Source organism: Cervus elaphus, chromosome 11 (assembly GCF_910594005.1).
Source record: "Cervus elaphus chromosome 11, mCerEla1.1, whole genome shotgun sequence".
Taxonomy (NCBI): domain Eukaryota; kingdom Metazoa; phylum Chordata; class Mammalia; order Artiodactyla; family Cervidae; genus Cervus; species Cervus elaphus.
Window position 1 is genome coordinate 27,833,499 of NC_057825.1, and position 21,248 is coordinate 27,854,746.

Sequence of the window (21,248 nt, forward strand, 5' to 3'; positions counted from 1 at the left end):
CCCCATGGACCACATCCCTCCTGGCTCCTCTGTCCGCGGGATTCTACACACAAGAATGCTGGAGTGGGTTGCCATTTCCTCCTCCAGGGGATCTTCCCCACCCAGGGATCGAACCCACGTCTCTTATATCTCCTGCATTGGCAGCCAAGTTGAGGGATGTGAAAAACCTGAGCTCTCATGAGATGGGCTTTGTAGGTGAGGAGTTAATGGGACTGAAGCGCCTCCTAGGACACAGGACTTCCAGGGCTAAAGCCAGGAAAGTCCTGGGGAAACCGAGATGAGTTGGTCGTTGTACTGGGCAAGTTATATTGAGTTTTGATAGACACAGGCTTTAAATATACAGATCAGAAGTTTGCGGTTCCGTCCTCTAAGCCATGAAGAGTTCCAGAAGATGTATTTTTTTGTTTTGTTTTGGTAAGAGGAGGGGAAGAAAGCATCTTCTACAAATTAAGCCCACTTGATTCCCACTGATGGGAATATGTATCTCCATTTTGCAAGTGAGGAAACAGTGTCAGAGAAGTTAGGCTACTTGACCCGGGTCACACAGCAAACAAGCAGCTGGTGATTCCAAAGCTTGTGCTCTGAGGCACTGAGTCACCTGCTCAGGTGAGGGTCTTCAGGCCAGGGGGTTGGATACTGTGACCCCAAAACTGAAGCTGCCTGGAATCTCTCTGAGGATGGGGCCTCAGAATCTCCTGGAAGTCAGGCCTGCACAGACTTTTGATTCCCCTGTCTGTGGTACAGACAGCCATCAAGCAGCCCCTGGCTTGGTGTTCCTAGCTCTGGTTCCTCCATTGTCCATCCTGGGGTCAGTGAACAGTGCTGAATGGATGTTGGGATCTGTGGGGGCCCCCGAGGGGCTTAACCACCCAGCAGCCCCACCCAGTGGTGAGCAACAGCATTGCGTGCAGGCCACAAGCTCAGAAGGAGAACCCCTGGTCTCCAGGAGGATCTCTCCCGCTGAGTAGGGAGCACTCCAGGGATCAGGAAGAACATACCCAGGTCCAGCCCTCACCTGACCAAGCCCGAGCTGCTTGGGACCTGGCAGCTGCTTCTCCCAGACAGCTGGGTATGTGGTGGTGGTTTAGTCACGAAGTCATGTCCAACTCCTATGACACCATGGATTGTAGCCTGCCAGGTTTCTCTGTCCATAAGATTTTCCAGGCAAGAATACTGGAGTGGGTTGCCATTTCCTTCTCCAGGGGATCTTCCTGACCTAGAAATCGAACCCGGGTCTCTTGCATTGTAGGCAGATTCTTTACTAATTGAGCTGGGAGGGAAGCCCAACATGTTAAGAAGTGGGACTTCCCTGGTGGTCCAGGCCAGAAGACTGGAGTGGGTAACCTATTCCCTTCTCCAGTGGATCTTTCCAACCCAGGGATCGAACCCAGGTCTCCCATGTTGCAGGTGGATTCTTTACCATCTGAGCCACCAGGGAAGCTGAAAATAACTGGAGTGGGTAGCCTAGCCCTTCTCCAGTGGATCTTCTTGACCCAGGAATCAAACCGGGGTCTTCTGCATTGCAGGCGGATTCTTTACTCGCTGAGTTAGTAGGGAAGCCCAAGAGCTTGGGCCACCTCCTAGAGCCCTCACCTGGAACCAGCCATGGGCTGGCGGGGGAGGAGCAGGCAAGAGGAGGAAGTCCGGTTGGTGCGGTGGGCAGCAGGCATGTCCAGTGGGAGGGCACAAATTTTGGAAGTGGCTTCAGCCTGGTGAGGGGGGTCTGGCAATGGGCAGCCAGGACCTGAGTGCCTGGATCTGGGGCAGGAAGCCAGGCATGTTGATGTTCCTGGTGTGTTATAAGGTGGCAGAGCATGATGTGCATGGCACTGGGCCCTTGGCACACCTAGCTGGTTTTAGGCCTTCCTGTGTTCAGCACACCCTTGGCCGTGGAGTTACACCTGGGAGTCAGCCTGCCAAGGAGGGCAACCCAAGGTCAGGGCTGCAGGAGTGATGGCTTCCTCCATAGAGCCAAGTGATGGACACCAGGGCTGGAGCTGGTGGGCAGTGGTTACCCCTGTGGGCTGCTCTGCCAGGAGAGCCTGCAGGCCGGCCCCCAGGAGAAACATGCTAGCACAGGCTGCCCGGGCTTCAGCCAGAGGGCTCTCAGTGGGTTGTAAAGAAGGGGTACCTCAGATATCTCAGCCTTTGTTAGGAAGCCAAGACAGGGTCGTTTCCAGAGAAGAGGGGCAGGTGGGGTGTTGACTCACCTCTGTCCTTAGCAAGCACTTGATTTGCTAAGGCTCTGGGAGGGGTACCACCATGAAAAAGGCCCACAGGCCTTTCTGTGCAGCTCTGGGGTCCAGAAGGACTGATCTGGTCGCAACAGCAAAACCTCTTTCCTGGACATGAGGCTGGGGATGGGGGCCCCTCTGAGCCTCTCAAGGGGGAGCTGGGAGAGGGAATGGGGAACTGCTTCATGGTCATGGAGTTTCCATTTGGATGATGAACTTGTTTGAAGAATAGATAGTGGTGATGGGATATGCAACACTGAACGTCATTATCGCCACTGAATTGTCCATTTATGGTTAAAATCGTAGTTTTATATTATATGTACATATTTCACCACAATAAAAAAAGTGAAGAACTGTCAAGGTCATGAAACATAAGGAAAGGCTGAGAAAACTGTCACAGATGGAAGGACATTAAGGAAATATGACCACCACAGGCATCGTGGTAACTGAGATAAGACCCCGGACAGGAAAAAAGGACAATTCATGTCCATTAAGGAAAAACTGATGAGATTCAAGTAAAGCTTGTAGTTCAGTTAATAATATCATCCCAGGGTTAGCTTCCTAGCTGTGGCAAATGCTCCACAGTTATGTAAGATGTTAACATTAGAGGAAGCTGGGTGATGGGAACGCTCTGTACTGTCTTTATAACTTGTCTCTAAATCTAAAATTATTCCAAAATAAGAAGCTAAAAAAAAAAATATCAAAAGCAGGACTGTTAAGAAGAGCTGGGCTCTGCCCAGGGAAGGTCGGGGCGGGGACACTGAGTTGAGCAGTCAAGGCCACTAGCCCATCTGTACCTCTTGCCCACGGATAACCACGCTCATCATGCAGTTTGCTTGTTCTTCTACACCACAGCCAGTCACAGGCCCCCGCCCCCCTCTGGACTTCTCGGTTTCCATCTTTACAATGGCTTCACTCATGGAGTCAATCTGCTAACACAGTGGGCCTGGGCAGGGGGACCTCAGTGTCCCGAGATGCATTTTTCTAGCACACAGTGGTCACGCAGCCCACACTGGCCATGTGCCTGGGGGACCATCTGCCAGCAGAGGTCCTGAGAGCAGGACTTCTGTCCCCAGTCACTCACTGGAGGAAGAAAGGTTAGGACAGGGAGGAGAAAGACCAGAACCTAACATTTACTGAGCACCTACTGCATGCCAGGCACAGCACCACCAGCTTCACAGGTGGCTCTTCTTGACCTCCCTACAATGCAAGCTAAAGCAGGGTTATCCCCATTTTACAGATCAGGAGATTAAGACTGAGAGAGATCAGCTCATCTTCTCTATGTGTCAGAAGCAGGGATCAATCCCACTTGTCTGTTGGACTCTAGATTCTGTCTGCTCTCCTGAAGACCCAGACAAGAGAAGGAATGGGACCCATCTTGGTCCCCAGGCTAGGGATAATGTTCAGTCTTCAGGACATTCTGAGCTTTTCGGAGCATCGGGTGACAGGACAGAGGCACACTTAGTGATGTCATTCTGTGGAAGGCGGCAGGGCCAATGTTTGCAAGATCAAAGTTTCCACGGACAGAGGGCAGGGCTCAAGGCAGGAGTCTGTTAGTGAATTATGTAACTGCAGGGCTGCTTGGAACTGGGGAGGCCACAGACCTCAGGGTCCTGTCAGGACTTAAGGTACAGACCAGACCTTCTCAGAAGATGCTGCCCCATCCCCTCTAACTCCAAGCACCCTCAACCCATGATGTGGTTTCTCTGGTTGCTGTTTTGCCCTTGAAGGGACCACACACACCCCAGCAGAGACTTTGGATGCAGGTACTTCCTCCCCTCTCCCCCTCTGGATCTCACCATCCTTCCAGGCCTTGTGCCCACCTCTCCACACCTCCCATCCCTCTGTGGACACTCCCTGTGTGTGGACTCAGGATCGCTCCTGCCTCTGTGAACTTTCCTCACCCTTAGTCAGTGCCACACACACAGCCCCAGGGATGGTCTCCTTGGGGTGGTTGCTCTCACCAGCACCACGAGGCCCCAGAGAACCTGGTGGCCATCACATCCTCTGGTCCTCAGCACTTAACAGAAAGCAGGGTCTGGGCCAAGTTTGGGGCACTTTGGGTGTGGACAGATGAACCACGTGTAGGAGATCCCAGCTGGAGCCAAGCCCAGCACAGACACTACTGCTTTTCATGAGCCTCTTTTTGGAAAGGCAGGTCTCAAAGTTCAAGTCCCTGGTCCATGCCCAGGTACATTTCACTGCTCTGGGCACGGCTCCGACTCTGATTTCCACTTCCCTAGTCAGAAAGGAGGATAAGCCCAGAACGTTCTGTGATTTCAGCCTGCGGGTGCTGGCTGTGATTCTGCAGAAAAGACCAGTGTGTTTCCAGTAAAACACTGAGTGATCTAGAAAGCAGTGACCACCCCCACCACATTTATTCTTAGAAATCCCAGAAAGCAGTTGACAAGCTCGCTCTCGGAAACAGGACGCTAGCAGAAGACAAGAGAGGTACTGGTGACAACCCCCGAGGTCCCTGCCCTGAGCTGAGTGCAGTCTGTGGGCAGGCCCAAGGAAGCCAGCCAGGGTGGTTCTCAGGATCTGTGGCTGGCGTGGAACTGGGGCATTCTCCTGGCCCTCAGCTGCCTTTTTGAGTCCTTTGTTGATAAGCACACATGTGTCATATGCTCTCCTTCTTTCTCAAGCAATTTTATCCAGCAGTCCCCATGCTGGGGCCTCCCTGGAGGTGATGGGAATCATGGTTTGAACTTTCTAACCCTTAGTTCCTTATCTTTGGCTTTGGGGAAGTGTGAGCCAGGCCACAGCCACCCTTGTTTATTCAAAGGAAGTTTTTTGGGGGGTCAGGGGACCCTGGGGATGAGAGACTCAGGTGCAGTCTGGGTTCCCTCAGGAACTCAAGATGGCAAAGTTGAGTGTACAAATTAACTCTTCAGTGATAAGTGTGAAAAGAGACCAGGAAGGTGATAAAGGGTTACATGGTGAAGAGAGAAATTTGGCACAGCTAAGCAGACCAGGGGGGCTTCCTGGAGGAAGGGGCATTTGATTGAGATCTGAAAGATTTTTTTAAAAATTTCTTTATTATTTGACTGCACCGGGTCTTAGTTGTGGCATGAGAACTCTGAGTTACGGCATATGGGATCTAGTTCCCTGACCAGGGATCAAACCCAGGCCTCCTAAATAGGGAGCGAAGAGTCTAAGCCACTAGACCACCAGAGAAGTCCCAGACTTTTTTTTATTTTAATCTTGAGTATTGAAAGGGAAGTAAGGTTGAGTGAAGTCCCTGACAGAAGGGGCAGCTGCGGTAAAGCAGGGGAGACCTGGACTGTGTCAATCAGACCTGGTCTGGATCCCATTGCTAAGGAGGGACCATGTGGCTTTGTGGAGGTGCCTTCTTCTCTGAACATATTTCCTCACTGGAAGAGAAGAAAGACTGTGAAGATACTGAAACAACACGTGTGAAATGGCCGCCCAACCCTGTGGGCGCTGTTCCTGCCTGGCTTACTCCGGTCCGACTCTAGTGGTGGCTCAGTGGGCGCTCCAGGCAGGTGGAGACGCTCCCGTGTCTCTGGTTTGAAGGGAATCATTAGACATCAAATGAACATGCCTTAGGAAGAGATAAATATCGTCCTCTGTCAGAGCCGTGGTTCCGTCACCAGGGCAGGCGACCAGGACTGCGTGTGGTGAACACAACCAACTGCCCAGGCGCTGCGGTTCCAACGTCCCAGCTGCTCTCCAGAAGGAAAGGGGGCCAAGGCCCGAGCCCACTTCACACAGAGCTCCTGAGGGCCTCGCCCTGGGGTTCCCGCCAAGGAGTCTTTCTTGCATCACACCTGGAGGCCACCCCAGCCAGCAAGTCCATCAGGAGGAATAACACGTTCAGCCAACGGGCACCTGCTTACACATTTTCTACTCAGAGCTAATTGCTCAGTCAGAGCTCTTCAGACATCAAAGGGGCCCGGGCCCTGGGTCTGGCGGGGAGGTGCAGCTTTGGGAACATGGAAGCCTCTGCTGCCTCTGGGAGCTGAGCCCACACCTTTCCTTCAATCCACAGGTGGTTTCAGAGAACAGACAAGAACATACTGAGTTATTTTGCCACAGACTGGGGTCTTTGTCCTGACACAGTGGGTTGCGGGTGGACGGCTCAGGGGTGGGTACTGGGAGGGGTGGAGAGAATTCTGATGGGGTACATCTCACCCTCCTGGGGGTGACCTAGCTGTGGTCTGGGGTTGGCGAGCTGGAGCTCAGCGTAGAGGAATTCACAACGGCACTTCCGTGGGTGGTGATGGGAATTACAGAGAACATCTACCCTGACTCGCCTGTCTGGGGGAGGAAAGTGAGGCCCAGGGAGAGGACAGGCTTGCTGAGTTTCTCCAGAGAGCTTGTGATGTGTCAGGCCAGGACTCACGCCAAACCCACCTCTGTCTGCAGGTGTGAGCCGGTGACCAGAGATGGGTGGGAGAATGGCGTGGGAGAGTGGGGGAACCCAACAGGGGCCAGGAGTGAGGTGGGAGAGCCTAGGGCCTGAGCAGAGAGTTGCTTAGAAAACCTCTGAACTGGATGAGTTAACTGTGGCCAGGGGGTTAAGGAGGAGGTGGGGCGAGAGGGAAGTGAGTGTGACTTTGAAAGACAGCACGAGGGATCCTCGTGACGTGGGAAACATTCTGTATCTGCATCGTGTCGGTATCTCAGTATCCTGGTTGTGGTATTGCACCATGGCTTTGCAAGATGTTATCACTGGGGTAAGGAGTACACAGGATCTTACAGTTGCACGGGAATCTACAACTATCTATAGATAAAAAGTATAATTTAAAAAAAAGAAAACCTCTGAGCTGGGTATGCAAAGAGGTCTGAAAGACAGAAGTGGGGCAGCTTGGGGGTGGACAGTTGAGCTGAGTGGAAATGGCCTGTGTCCAGCACCCTGGGGTACTGCGCCTGCCCTGGGGACTGTGGGTCATGGGCACAGTCTGTGAACATGGCGACTTCTGGGCCCAATGAAATGAGCATCAGCTGGCAAGGAGCAGAGCTTTGGGGCAGCCAGAGAGAGGGCGCTCCAGGAAGAAGGGTGAGGAAGCCACCAAAGAGCCTTGATGACCGATGAGGAGGGGTGAAGAGGGCCAGTTGGGAGGGACGGTGTCTGCACTGCGGCCCAGGGTGGAAAAGCACTGTCACTGCCAGCCATGCTGAGGACAGAAGGATTCTGACACATCTTGAAACCAACAGCTATTTACATTTCCGCAGGAAGAATTTGGATTAGATGCCAGGCAGGTTTGGATGCAGGAAGCGCTATCAAAGGCCACATGGGTGTTTAATGAGACTCCCTGCAGCTGGGTCAAGAGCATATGGACTTTCCCGGCTCTGTCTTCACTTCAACCCAGCTGAGCACCACAGTGTAGCAGGTGCTGGAGGAGATGCACGTGCACCGACACGCCTCCCTGGGCATGGAGCTGGTGGCACAGGAGGCAGAAAGATGACTTTAGTATTGGATGAGATTGAGTCTGGCAAGTGGATTGACAGTGGCCAGAGCTCTGTACAAGGTCTGTGATTTGCAAATGCCTGTTCCTAAGTGCCTTAGACAGACAGTCATTGAGGTTCCCTTCTGCCCCATCACTCCAGCATTCCTGGGCTTCCAAGTTCACCTAAAATGCCTTCCTCCCACTTCTCCAGACCTCAAACCAGATCCCTCACCAGCCCTCCAACTGTGGGTAACACTCAGAACTCTGAATGCTTCCTTGGTACAGATGCTGCTCTGGCCCTGGGCACACAGACATGCACCAGACACAGTCCACCCCTTGAGGGGCTCCAGTTGGATGGGAGAGACAGGTAAATAATTAGATAGGCATATCAAAGAGGGTTGGGCTTCCCAGGTGGTGCTAGCGGTCAAGAACTCACCTGCCAACATGGGAGACAAGAGACACAGTTTGATCCCCAGATCAGGAAGATCCCCTGGAGAAGGAAATGGCAACCCACTCTGGTATTCTTGCCGGGGGAATCCCATGGACAGAGGAGCCTGGTGGGCTGTAGACCATAGGGTCACAAAGAGCTGGACACACTGAAGCAACTTAGCATGCACACATCAAAGAGGATCACGTGGGTGAGCCTCCCTGATGTCCTCTTTGCCTCTGGGTCAGTGCCAGGGACATGTTCCAGCCCAGGCCAGGGAAGCCCAGCCTATTTTCCAAGTGTGCCGAGGGTGCCCGCCTCTAACTCAGGCTGTGGGAGGAGCCCTTTTGTCCACTGGGCCAGGGAGATTGACAGCATTGATCATCGTTGTACCCAGAGCCTGCCTGCACTCTGAAGCAAGGTCTGCAGAATTGCCATCAGCCCTTTTGAGGTCTACCTTGTGCTTGATGCCAGGTGGGTCTGGGGTGGGGGGCAAGGTAGACAGGAGGTAGAGATGGGGTTCCTGGCCAAGCTGGTGCCATGTAGGCTCATCACACAAAACTAGAGACGATGAGACAGTGAGTGGGGGCCCAGCTCATCTGGGTGGAAGTCTGGTGGGAATGTTGACATGGGGAAGTTCTTCTTGAAGGAGAAGGAGATTTGACCCAAACTTCTATAGTTTGGGGATATAGATGGATCAGGGAAAGCTACTGCAGAGGAAGGCATGGTTGGGCACACGGGCCACAGTGGGCACCTGCTGTGACCTACAGGACAAGCCAAGAGAATCCTATTCAGCTACCTTGATGAAGTGTCTCCTGTGCTGCCTTGCTGCCATGGAGGTGATATTACCTGCATCTCACAGATGATGAAAGCCGAGCCAGAGAAGATAAAGACCACCAGGGCTCAGAGCCAAGAGCCAGAAGAAATCAGCTTCTTAGCTATCCTGTGCCCAGGCTAGCTCCTGTGGGCTGGAAAGGAGAGCTCCCTGGAGAAGATACCAAAAGGGCTAAGATGAAGGCAGGGGTGTCGCTGTGCAAAGCCACATAACTCAGGCCAGAGTGTTGCCCCAGTGATGTTGGCTAAAAGCACCACATTTCACATGAAAAGGCCTACTTCTCCAGGAAGGTTTTGTTTAGCTACGGGCTTTGGCTTTGTTTTTGGAGGGAACCTGCGAGAACAGCTGGAATGGGGCAAAGGTACAGGCCTGGGCTCCACTCTAAGCTCCAGCACTTCTTAACTGGGTGGCCATGGGCAGATTGCTTAAATTCTCTGATCCTCAGTTTCTTCACTGTGGTGAGAGCTAATAACACACTGGCAGCTGCTGCAAGGATTAAAGGTGCTGTATGCAAAGTGCTGGACATAGGATCATGCCCAGTAATGAGGAGCTATTAATATAATATCAGCTGCCGGCTGCAGCCGCCTCCTCCTCAGTGGTCCCTGCTTCCACCACCCAATCACCTCCGAGGAGATTGCTTCAACCCTTGCTAATGCTGACTGGATGGAGGTGAATCTCCTGAGGATCTGAAACAGGGGATCTATGGTCTGGGAGGCGCATTGAACAAAAGGAAATCAAGCAGCTTCCCTGATCTTGCATCCCACATGTTTTACACAATATCTGAGAGAAGCCGCTGATGTAGACAGCTGGTCCTGCGGCGTTCCCGCTCAGAGGAGCTATTAGCTGTGTCATGCATCTATTTGTAATGAAATGGAAGTGTTTTGATTTCTCTGGGAAGCCGGATTTTCTCCCAAATCCTTGCTGCTTTCATCCTTGGACATGAAACAGCCCATTCTAATCTCATATGGAGGGACAGCGGTTCTAAGGCACCCATGAAATCTGACCGCCAACTCAGCTCCCAGGCGGCAGCTTTGATCACCGGGAGAGAGCAAGCCTTCCCCAGCTTGGTGTTAATAGCCCCATGCATTATTGACGAGCCGCGTTTCAGGACTCCAGATTGCAGGCTGGAGTGTCAGCTGCTTCCCTGCTCCTTGGTGATGGAGCTCTGTCATCTGCCGGAGCCACTAAAAATAGGCACCTGACAGAGTTGTCTGTGCGGATCACCCCACCCTTGCTGCAGACTAGTTGGAGGGCGGCTGACACGGAACAAGCAAATAAGGTGAAACCACCACTTTGCGATTCTCTCAATTGCGGCTCCTCTGGTCCAAATGTCTGCGGAATGGTCAGCTGTCCAGGGTGCATCCTTAGGAAAGGCATATCTGAGGCCTCAGGTGCCTGTGGGCGGGGCTGCGGCCAGACTATGTTCTCTGACCCCTGCTGAGAAAGACACAGACCTCCCATGCTTTGGGACCACTGGGGCAAGGCAAGGTTTGAGATTTATAAATATCCCTGAAAATTTGCTGGAAATGCTAAGGTGGGGTGGGCAGGCTCACTTACCCATCCTCTCTTACTCTTTGAACTGGATAACCTAGTCAAACCCTCTTTCCTGAATTAAAAAAAAAACATTACCTGAATATCTACAATGTGCCAGGCACTGAGATAAAACTGTGAGCAAGGGCAGATGGGGTTCCCAGCTGCAACAGACTGCCTTCAATATGGGCCCCAGTGACCCCTGCCTCCTGTATTCATGCACAGCCCCTTCTCACACTGTTGGGATTGACCTGTGTAATCAACAGAATATTGTGTCTGAGGTGAAATCGTAGTAGCATCTGTCTTGCCCTCTTGGATCACTTGTCCTCCGAGGAAAGCTAGCTGCCATGTAGGGAGGACACTCAGGCAGTCCCATGGAGAGGCCCAGTGGTCATCTCAGAAGTGGATCTTCTAACCCCAGTCGAGCCTTCAGATGCCTGCAACCCAGGTTGAAGTCTTGACTACAATTCCTGATGTCCTCTATAGGCTTGCATTTCATCAGCAGCTGTGTCATTAAAAGATGCTTTGGGGTAGAGCAGCAATACTGGAAACAAGTACTTTAGGCACAAATTGCACCCTGAACCATTCACCTGAGCTGTAACATGTTCTAAAGCATCACTTTTTGTTTGCAGGCTGAAAATGTCCTGCATAAGCAAATGTTGCTGTTGTTCAGTCGTTAAATTGTGTTGGACTCTTTGTGACCCCAAGAACTGCAGCATGTCAAGCTTCCCTGTCCTTCACTATCTCTTGGAGTTTGCTCAAACTCATGTCCATTGAATCAGTGATGCCATCTACCATCTCATCCTCTGCCACTCCCTTCTCCAGGAAACCTGTTCCCCTAGACACTAAAGGTGTACCTAAGAGCAACTCTTTTCTAAATGCTGGCTTGTCTTCTTTCACTGGGGAAGTTTCTAGTCACCTTCCCTCTGGCCCCTTACATTTACCTATTAATTAGAATGTAGACATTTGATCTTTCTAAAAACACTAGAAAGACAATTTGGCCCTGTTCCCCTCTGATTAAAAGTCTGTTAGCTGTTCTAAATCAACTTGAGAGAATAAATCCCAAATCTTATTAAATCATGCAAGGTCCTTGGTGGCCTGGTCCCTCCCAGCAACAAGACTTCCCAGAAGCCTTACTTGGATACAGGAAGATTTCTGAAGTCCTAGGGGCTCTCTTGTTTATGGGATGTTGTCTATGTGATGTCCAAGCTGCATCCCACTTGTGCCTGAAACGCCTGCTTCCTCCGTTTCTTCCTCTGGCCCTGCAGGATTCAACTTAGAATTATGTTGTCTGGGGACCACCACTGATCCCTCCCTCCCAGGCCACTAGAATGTTGTGCCCCCACCTCCACATCCTCAGCTCCGGGGCTGAGATCTCACCCATGCAAATCAGATTGTGTTGGTCCTTTACAGGCAGTGTCCATTCTGATTGGTCAGTTTCTCATTCTGATTGCTTGGTGTCCATGCCATTCTAGTTGCTAATTATTTTTAAGACCACCCTTCCCAAAGGCCTTGAAAGAAAGAACTCACTAAATATTTCTTGAATGAATAAGTGAACAAAGTCCTCTGGGCTCCAAAATCACAAAGTGAGTTGGCTTAAGAATCTAGTCCTCTGGGCCCCCATTATCAGAGCCGGTGAGTCAGGCCCTTCTCTTTTGCCACTGTTCTGGCTGCTTAAAAAAGTAATCATTTATTTGGCTGAGCTGGATCTTGGTTGCAGCATGTGAACACTTAGTTGCAGCGTGTGGGACCTAGTTCCCTCACCAGGGATCAAACCTGGGCCCTCTGCATTGGAGCATGAAGTTTTTGCCCCTGGACCACAAGGGATGACTCTGGTCTAGCTTTTGAAACATCCTGCACTGTCCGACAGAGAAAGCGATGGCGTCCCACTCCAATACTCTTGTCTGGAAAATCCCATGGATGGAGGAGCCTGGTAGGCTGCAGTCCATGGGGTCACTAAGAGTCGGACATGACTAAGCAACTTCATTTTCACTTTTCATTTTCATGCATTGGAGAAGGAAATGGCAACCCACTACAGTGTTCTTGCCTGGAGAATCCCAGGGACAGGGGAGCTTGGTGGGCTGCCGTCTATGGGGTCGCACAGAATCAGACACGACTGAAGCGACTTAGCAGCAGCAGCAGCACTGTCCTGAGATCTAAGCACCTCAGTTCATTGGTAGTTTTCTCTGAAACTACAACAGAGAATAATCAAAGCTTGAGCTCCTTTAGCAGACGATCTCGTCCTAACAGGCTGGCTTTTCACACACCTATACCATTAGAAGCAGGAAAACCCCTGTCCTATAAGAAGAGGCAGCGTATGGTTTCTTTGTTGGGTCAATGACATCCCTGATGCACAAAGATTAAGAAAATTAGAAACACCAAGGGAACATTTCATGCAAAGATGGGCTCAATAAAGGACAGAAATGGTATGGACCTAACAGAAGCAGAAGATATTAAGAAGAGGTGGCAAGAATACACAGAACAACTATACAAAAAAGATCTTCATGACCCAGATAATCATGATGGTGTGATCACTCACCTAGAGCTAGACATCCTGGAATGTGAAGTCAAGTGGGCCTTAGGAAGTATCACCACGAACAAAGCTAGTGGAGGTGTTGGAATTCCAGTTGAGCTATTTCAAATCCTAAAAGATGATGCTGTGCAAGTGCTGCACGCAATATGCCAGCAAATTTGGAAAACTCAGCAGTGGCCACAGGACTGGAAAAGGTCAGTTTTCATTCCAATCCCAAAGAAAGGCAATACCAAAGAATGCTCAAACTACCGCACAATTGCACTCATTTCACACTCTAGTAAAGTAATGCTCAAAATCCTCCAAGCCAGGCTTCGGCAATATGTGAACCATGAACTTCCAGACTTTCAAACGGGTTTTAGAAAAGGCAGAGGAACCAGAGATCAAATGGACAACATCCACTGGATCATAGAAAAAGCAAGAGTGTCCCAGAAAAGCATCTATTTCTGCTTTATTGACTATGCCGAAGCCTTTGACTGTGTGGATCACAATAAACTGGAAAATTCTGAAAGAGATGGAAATACCAGACCACCTGACCTGCCTCTTGAGAAACCTGTATGCAGGTCAGGAAGCAACAGTTAGAACTGGACATGGAACAACAGACTTGTTCCAAATAGGAAAAGGAATACGTCAAGGCTGTATATTGTCACCCTGCTTATTTAACTTGTATGTGGAGTACATCATGAGAAACACTGGGCTGGATGAAGCACAAGCTGGAATCAAGATTGCTGGGAGAAATATCAGTAACCTCAGATATGCAAATGACACCACCCTTATGGCAGAAAGTGAAGAAGAACTAGAGAGCCTGTTGATGAAAGTGAAAGAGGAGAGTGAAAAAGTTGGCTTAAAGCTCAACATTCAGAAAACTAAGATTATGGCATCCAGTCCCATCATTTCATGGCATATAGATGAGGAAACAGTGGCTGACTTTATATTTTTGGGCTCCAAAATCACTGCAGATGGTGATTACAGCCATGAAATTAAAAGACGCTTACTCCTTAGAAGGAAAGCTATGACCAACCCAGACAGCATATTAAAAAGCAGAGACATTACTTTGTCAACAAAGGTCCATCTAGTCAAGGCTATGGTTTTTCCAATAATCATGTATGGATATATGTTGGACTATAAAGAAAACTGAGCACAGAAGAAACAATGCTTTTGAACTATGATGTTGGAGAAGATTCTTGAGAGTCCCTTAGACTGCAAGGAAATCCAACCAGTCCATCCTAAAGGAAATCAGTCCTGGGTGTTCATTGGAAGAACTGATGTTGAAGCTGAAACTCCAATATTTTGGCTACCTGATGCAAAGAGCTGACTCATTTGAAAAGACCCTGATGTTAGGAAAGATTTGAAGACAGGAAGAGAAGGGGACGACAGAGGATGAGATGGTTGGATGGCATCACCAACTCAATGCACATGAGTTTGGGTAAACTCCAGGAGTTGGTGATAGACAGGGAGGCCTGGCGTGCTGCGGTTCATGGGGTCACAAAGAGTCAGACACGACTGAGCAACTGAACTGAACTGAATCACCTTTGCAGTTATATTTTAATAGCTCACATTACATGTTAAGTGGGCTTCCCAGGCGGCACTAGTGGTAAAGAATCCGCCTGCCGATGCAGGAGATGTGAGATGCCGGTTTGATCTCTGGGTCAGGAGGATCCCCTGGAGAAGGGCATAGCAACCCACTCCAATATTCTTGCCTGGAGAATCCCATGGACAGAGAAGCCTGGCTGGCTACAGTCCATAGGGTTGCAAAGAGACGGACACCACTGAAGCTACTTAACACAAACATGTATTTAGCTCCTCACTGAATGAATTACAAAGTGCTCCGATTACTTGAAACAATTATAAACTGGAGTCAATATCCTTCCCTAAATTTCTGGGAAGAATTGTATTCTAAATCCAATCTAATCATTGCCCCCATGTTGGAATACTCAATAAAGCCCCAGTGGCTCTGGATCAAGACACTCTTTTTCATCATCCATTAAATCTGCTCTCTAGGGTCACCCCTGACCCAGAGGAGAGTGTAAAATAGTCATCTGAATGTGAGGTGGCATCCGTAGGATAAGCAGGGTTGCCCACGCACAAAGCATGTCCATACTCCTTTTTCTGGCAATTAAGATCTTGAATACTCTCACATTGAGGCTTGCTTAACCAAGTCCACTTGTTGTATAGACTGAGGTCAAACCTTAGCTGCTCCTGGAAGCCTGCCGTCCTGGGCATGACAGTGTAGTGGGGCAGACTGTGCCTATACAGACACTTTCTCAGCGTGTCAAGAGGCTGTGCCACCAGTTAAACAAATAAATGAACAAAGAGATTAAATTGATACGATTACGATCAGAAATACCAAAATTGGCACCACATGCTATTTGTTTAATTGACTATGGCTGTTGGATGCATTTTGACCTCATCTTTTTCATTCATTTGTCAAATGTTTACTTAGTACCTGTTAATGCGCTAGATTGTGAAGTGCAGGGCCCAGGACATCACACACACACACACTCACACACACACACATATACAGGCACCAATTTCCTTGGAAAATCAGGAAATGCACCTTCACATTATCAAGCAGTAAAAATTCTCTGATAGGAACAAAAGAGAATCGTAATTCTGCCCAGCTCTCCGCGGACAGCCAAGATAAGCCTAGAATAAGTGATCTCCCTGAGGGCTAAATTTTGGACCAGGAGTGAGATGGGAACTCTGAAGATGGCTCAAAGGACTTCCCAACCCTCTCCTGGCTGCTCTCTGCTCACTCCATCTGAGGCCATGTTACCAAAAGATGTGTGGCGGGGTCTGGCTGCTCGCTGCCCAAAAGCCAATAAACAGGGCAGGTTGGTGGAAAGGAGAGTCTGTTTTATTTCAGATGCTGGCAACTGGGAGTGAGGGGTGGTTGGGGCGGACGTCTGTCCAAGGGCTGACTCCCTCCCTTCCCACCTCAGTTGCCGGCATCTGAAATAAAGAAACTTTTCCTCTCCAATAACCTGGCCTGTTTATTGGCTTTTGAGGGGTGAATCCCGGACCCCACACACCTTTTGGTAACAGACTGCCAGACTGTCAGGTCAGCAAGGCGAGCAATGCCCCAGGATGGTAGGCATGTCCTGTTGGCACCTGAGATTGGGCCTGGAACCCACCAGCCAGGGCTCATCCCAAGAACACCTTCCCCAGCTCAGCCAGGTCAACTGCAGCTGATTTTTTTTTTTTTTAAGCCAAGGAAAGCAAGAGTCTTGGATGATCGATGGTCTGTATGTGTCTTTCTCTTGCAGCCGTGGATTTTTCAGTCGGAAAGAGGAGGCTTATCTCTCATTTTTAATTGATTTTAATGCAGCTCAGTCTGGCTAGATCAGATCTCAACTCCTCTGTGGCCTTCAATGAATGGTGTGAGGAGCCGTCTGAATGTTAATGAGGGGCTCCGAGAAGTAGGAGTAGGTAATGAGGCCATGTTGTGCCTGTGAGACTTCCCCAGCGGCTGGGCTGTTGGGCTGACCTGTCAGGATGGACCACCTACAGATTTTAGGGGTGGTGTGGATATGGGGATGGGGGCAGTTTGACCTCTAGATGATGCAGAGGAACAGAAACGTGCAGTTGTCATTCATCACAGCCTGGAGGCTCCTGCCTCCATCCATTGCAGGCTGGGGACTCCAGTTAGCCTGCCTTTCCAGACATTCACTCAGTCTCCTCCTACCGATTCCCTGCACTTCATCTGCCTCCGAAAAGCCTTCTTGGTACCTTTGTAGTTTATGTCTGTAACATAGGCAATAGCTTCTCATCTCACTTCCTGTTTGTCCCTGCTCCCACCTGCTCTTCCCCTAAACCTTGCTGGGCTCCACCTCTCTGCATAAGCTTGGACCAGTTGCCAAGCTCTCCTGGTCCTCAGCTTTCTCCTCTCAAAGAGGGGCAACAACATTGACCATGGGACACTATCTGAGGAGGCAGAGAACATTCTGCAGGTAAAGCACTCATCTCTATACTCAGAGCAGTAAATACTCAAGTGTTACTTCTTTTCTACACAGCCTCCCTCTCCACCAAACCAACTGGATACAGAGATGGGAGCAAAATAATGAAAAGTAGGAGGAGGGTTGAAATGCTGTTCGGTGGGGATGGATCCAGGCTCCTCTTGCAACCTCACGATATGAAAGTTAACTCGTGGAGACCCGTTCCATTCTCTTGGCTGGAAAGAGATCACAGGCTCCTTGGAGGAGAGGTTCTCAAGTGAAGCTCCTAGAGAAGAAATATCAGAGAGGTTTTAAAAACCCAGTGCTCTGGCATATGTTCCAGGATCTGACTCAGTTGGCCCGGGATGGGCCAGGTGTTGACAGAGGTTTAGAATATTGTGGAATATTGTAAAGGTTTGGAATATTGTGTTAAGTGGGGAATGGGAGGGACAGAGCCAGGGAAGGTCTTATCCCACACAGCAGGGGCCCCCTCTAAGAGTTCAGTTACTTTGCTCCACCTGATGGTCCTCTGTAGGCCTCTTACGTGGTCACTACAGTTGTTCCAGGGGAAAATCCAGTGCCCCTGCAGTGGTCCTGATAAAGCCCCGGTGGCAGGTGGGTAAGTTGGGGAGTGAAGCACTGGTCTCTCACATCCCTTAGTTCCACAAGTCCTTCCTGTCCTTCAAAGAGGAGAGCTGGGACAGTCCTGTATCCAATACAGGCTCACAGTTGTCTCTTACAGACTCAAACAGCCAAGCACTGATTTTCCAGTATGTACAAACTTTGAAATGCCCATTCCCAACGATATCACAACACTCGAATCCTCACGCATACATACAAATGTGGTCAAAGGCAGGTTCACCGAAACGTACATATTTACAAACATATGTCAAGGGCTGTGAATAGTCTGAGATTTTCTCCTACTTGCCAGCTAGAAAGTTGCCTGCCACAGTGTCAAGGATGCTGGTAGAAAATACAAGATTCCTGGATTAGGCATGAAGGACAGTTTATTTCTTTCTTTCTTTCTTTTTTTTTTTTAGGACAGTTTATTTCTAACAGCAATGTCAGTCGCCAGAGTATCAGCATTTTGGTGCCAGATCTCTGAGCTGTCATTTCTACAGGGTGACATGAGAAGGATTTGGTGACACCTGCATCACCAGCCCCTTATGATGGCAGTGTATTCCTTAGTTGCAGGACCAGGGCTGCTTGAAGAAGACACGAAGCCTGCTTCAGAGGGATGTAGGGATGCTCTTACCTGACACGCGTCAGTTTCAGTCAGCCACTGCATTGCAGCTGGCCATATACATATTTGCACCAAGACTTCTTGACCAGCTTTTCTTCTTCCTGACTGCCTCTTGTTTTGCCTTTTTTCTCCTCATTCAAAAAAGAAACAAACTCTTCCTCTTCTTTTCCATGGCCTTCCAAAAACCCCCCAGATTTTTAATCACATCATTTGCCAGAAGTTTCTATATCAGATCATCAGCTTTCTGGGTCTGGTGCATTCCCCAGCTGAGATTTCTTTTTAGGGCATCACACTGGACTAGTTCCACTTTTTCTCCCACCCCACACCTTCCTCTTTTGTAGATTCCTTTTTCATTTTGCTTGTAGCACACCCTCAAACAACCTTTTCTGAGAGGCTATTTAGTTGATAGTCGATGTAGTTACAAGATGAAAAGCTCAAAATCACTTTCTCTCTGAACCCATTGGCTTCTAACTCTCTGAGCTGTTGCTATGAATTCTGGGGACAATCTGATCCTCTTTCTTGGCAAGTGATCTGTTTTTCCCTCTCTGGAAGATAAGATCTTATCACTGGCCTTCTCAAATTTCATAAGGATATTCCAGGGCGTTCTGCCTTTCAGACCAAAGACCTGTGTCTTCAAACTAGGTCATTTTTCCCTGACCTGCACAATTGGTTTTCTTTTTCTGGAACTCTCACAGAAGAGGGTGGGTCCCTGGCAGACCTCTGATAGAGAGTGGCTGCTGACCTCCTCTGAGCCACTCTGACCTCCTCTGAGCCACTCTTAGGTTGTGACTTCCTTGCTCTGGCTTATCTTTCAGTTCAGTAAAATTTTCTTCCCATTTTCCAGAAAGTCAGTACAGTCTCTTGCCACTGATGAACTCTTGGCCACATGGCTGGGCATGTCCACGGGAATTTCAGGCGATGGAAAGGGAGAGATAAGGCTGTACTTGGTCTACCATCCGGAATGGAAAGTTCTCCTCTGGAAGGCTTCAGGTTCCTCTGAGCAAGGCTGGAAAGGAGCAGGGGAGGCAGGGAGGGTGCTAGGCATGTTTCTGCAGGCCTGACTAGCTTTCTGGTGACTGAGGGAGTGGTCACGGGCTCTCACTCGGCTCAAGAATGTAGAACATTCCTAGGGGCCAGATGCCAAGATGGTAATAGGAAAGGAGGAGGGTCCATGAGAATGGGAGGAAAGAGAGCTACCTAGGTGGGCTGGAGAAGCCTTGAGAGGGGCAAGTGGGGCCCCAGGCCTTTGTGGGCAGCCTTGGGGTGACCTGGTTCTATTTCTGTCTTACTCTCAGGTCTGCAAGACAGAGGCCACCAAGCAGCAAGCTGGCAACTCACAGAGCATCTTCCTCACCCTTCTAGACTCAGAGCATCCCCTGGACCAAGGCTACCTTTTGAGGGTCTGCTTGGACCTCAGTTGATGTGTCTGCATCCATGTGGTTTGGTTTAGCCGGTTAGTTTCTTCTGGACACTAGGAATCAGTGGCAGGGCAGAGGGGGGTGGGGGGGAGTGTAGGAGGGGGGTGTGTGGAGGGGAGACTAGAAGATCATTCTGAAGTGTGGGACCCTTTGTGAGGGAGCCAAGTAGGAGAAGGGATGGCAGTGGTGAACTCTGGGCAGTGAAGGTCAAGGGGAGATGGGGCAAGACAATGGAAGAGGCCAACAAGTGGAGAAAAGACAGCTTGGGATTCCTGGGAGGCCGCACCTGCTGGTGCCCCCTGCCCCTCCTGTCTGACCACCTGGTGCCTTTGTGCCTCAGTTTCCCTGTTTCCCATCTATCTGCTCCTTATTGAGCTTCTTTGAGGTCAGTGGGCATCCATCCGTCCCAACTCAGGTGAGAGGCAGGCGATTGCCTGGGACAGGAGACTCAGAACTGCCCAGCTGTCCAGAAGCATGGAGTGAGGGGAAGTGGCAGGCCCTGAGCTGGCACTAAAGGGGTAGGGGAAATAGAGGACCCTGGATCCTGCCTTCAGGGAGCCAGTAGTGAGTGGGGAGGAACAGAGCCCGGTTGAGAGACTTGGTTGACTTCCAACACGGAAGAACATTGCCCTGAGCAACAAGGGGGCTGGAGCCAGGCAGCCCCGGGGATTGGGCCCCCCGGGCTTGGTAGAAAGAGGGAGTCAGGGGACTCAGAGGCCACAGGGAGGCAGGAAGCAGGGCCGCGCCCAGCCCAGGAATCATGGGTGAGTGGGTGGCTGATGAGCCTGCATTACAGCCTGAGTTCCAAGGGCAGCCCCAGGGCTTGTGACAAGTGAGAGAGAGCTGGGGCGTACGGGGGCTGCAGACAGGCCCAAGTTCGTGGCGTTGAACCACGACCCCCCTTCAGCACAAGCCCAGCTGGACGCAGGATGCAGGATGGGGCTGGATGCTTGGCGGCTCTCACTCACATCCACTCGCATGTGAAGGAAGGAGCCAGCAGCACCGGAAGCAGACTTTTTAGCTCCCTAAGTCTCATTTGGAGCTCCAGAACTCCTCTAGTCCCACCTGCTTACTCAGCTGATGTGGGAACTGGGGCCCAAAGGCGGAGGCCAGGTCTTCTCTCCACAGAGCACCCCAGGGAATCTGGAAAAAACCCAGTTCCCCTCAGGGTCAGGTCAGAAACCTTTTCCTTTGAGATCCAACCTAATCCTCTGGGCAGGCCAGAGTTGCACCCCCTTAACCCCCCAGCTCCAAGAGTCCAGAGTGCAACCCCACTGTCAGCTCCTAAGCTCCTCCAGCTGGGTCCGGGGTCCTGTTCTCCTGGTCTCTCGGGGCTCAGGAGGCTCAGTGGTCTAGTTGGGGAAGAAAAGAAGGAATGGCATCATCCCTGGGCCCCTCTGGTTCTAGGACCCACCCAGGCCCCCTCAGCAGCCTGCAGCCTTTCTCGCCCTGCCTAGGGGCACCCACTCCTGGCCTCCCTCTCGCCTGAGCTGTGCAATATTTCCTATTTTTAAACTGCAGAAATGTTCCTAAAAGATTCCAAGACATCTCAGAGGTTGTTCTGGGGAAGGAGAAATGTCAGACTCCGAGTCTCTGAATTCACAGTGGTGTGGGCACTGGGGTGACTTGCCAGCTTGCCCTTGAAGCGGCACTCACTGTACCTGTTCCCACCTGGTAAAGGC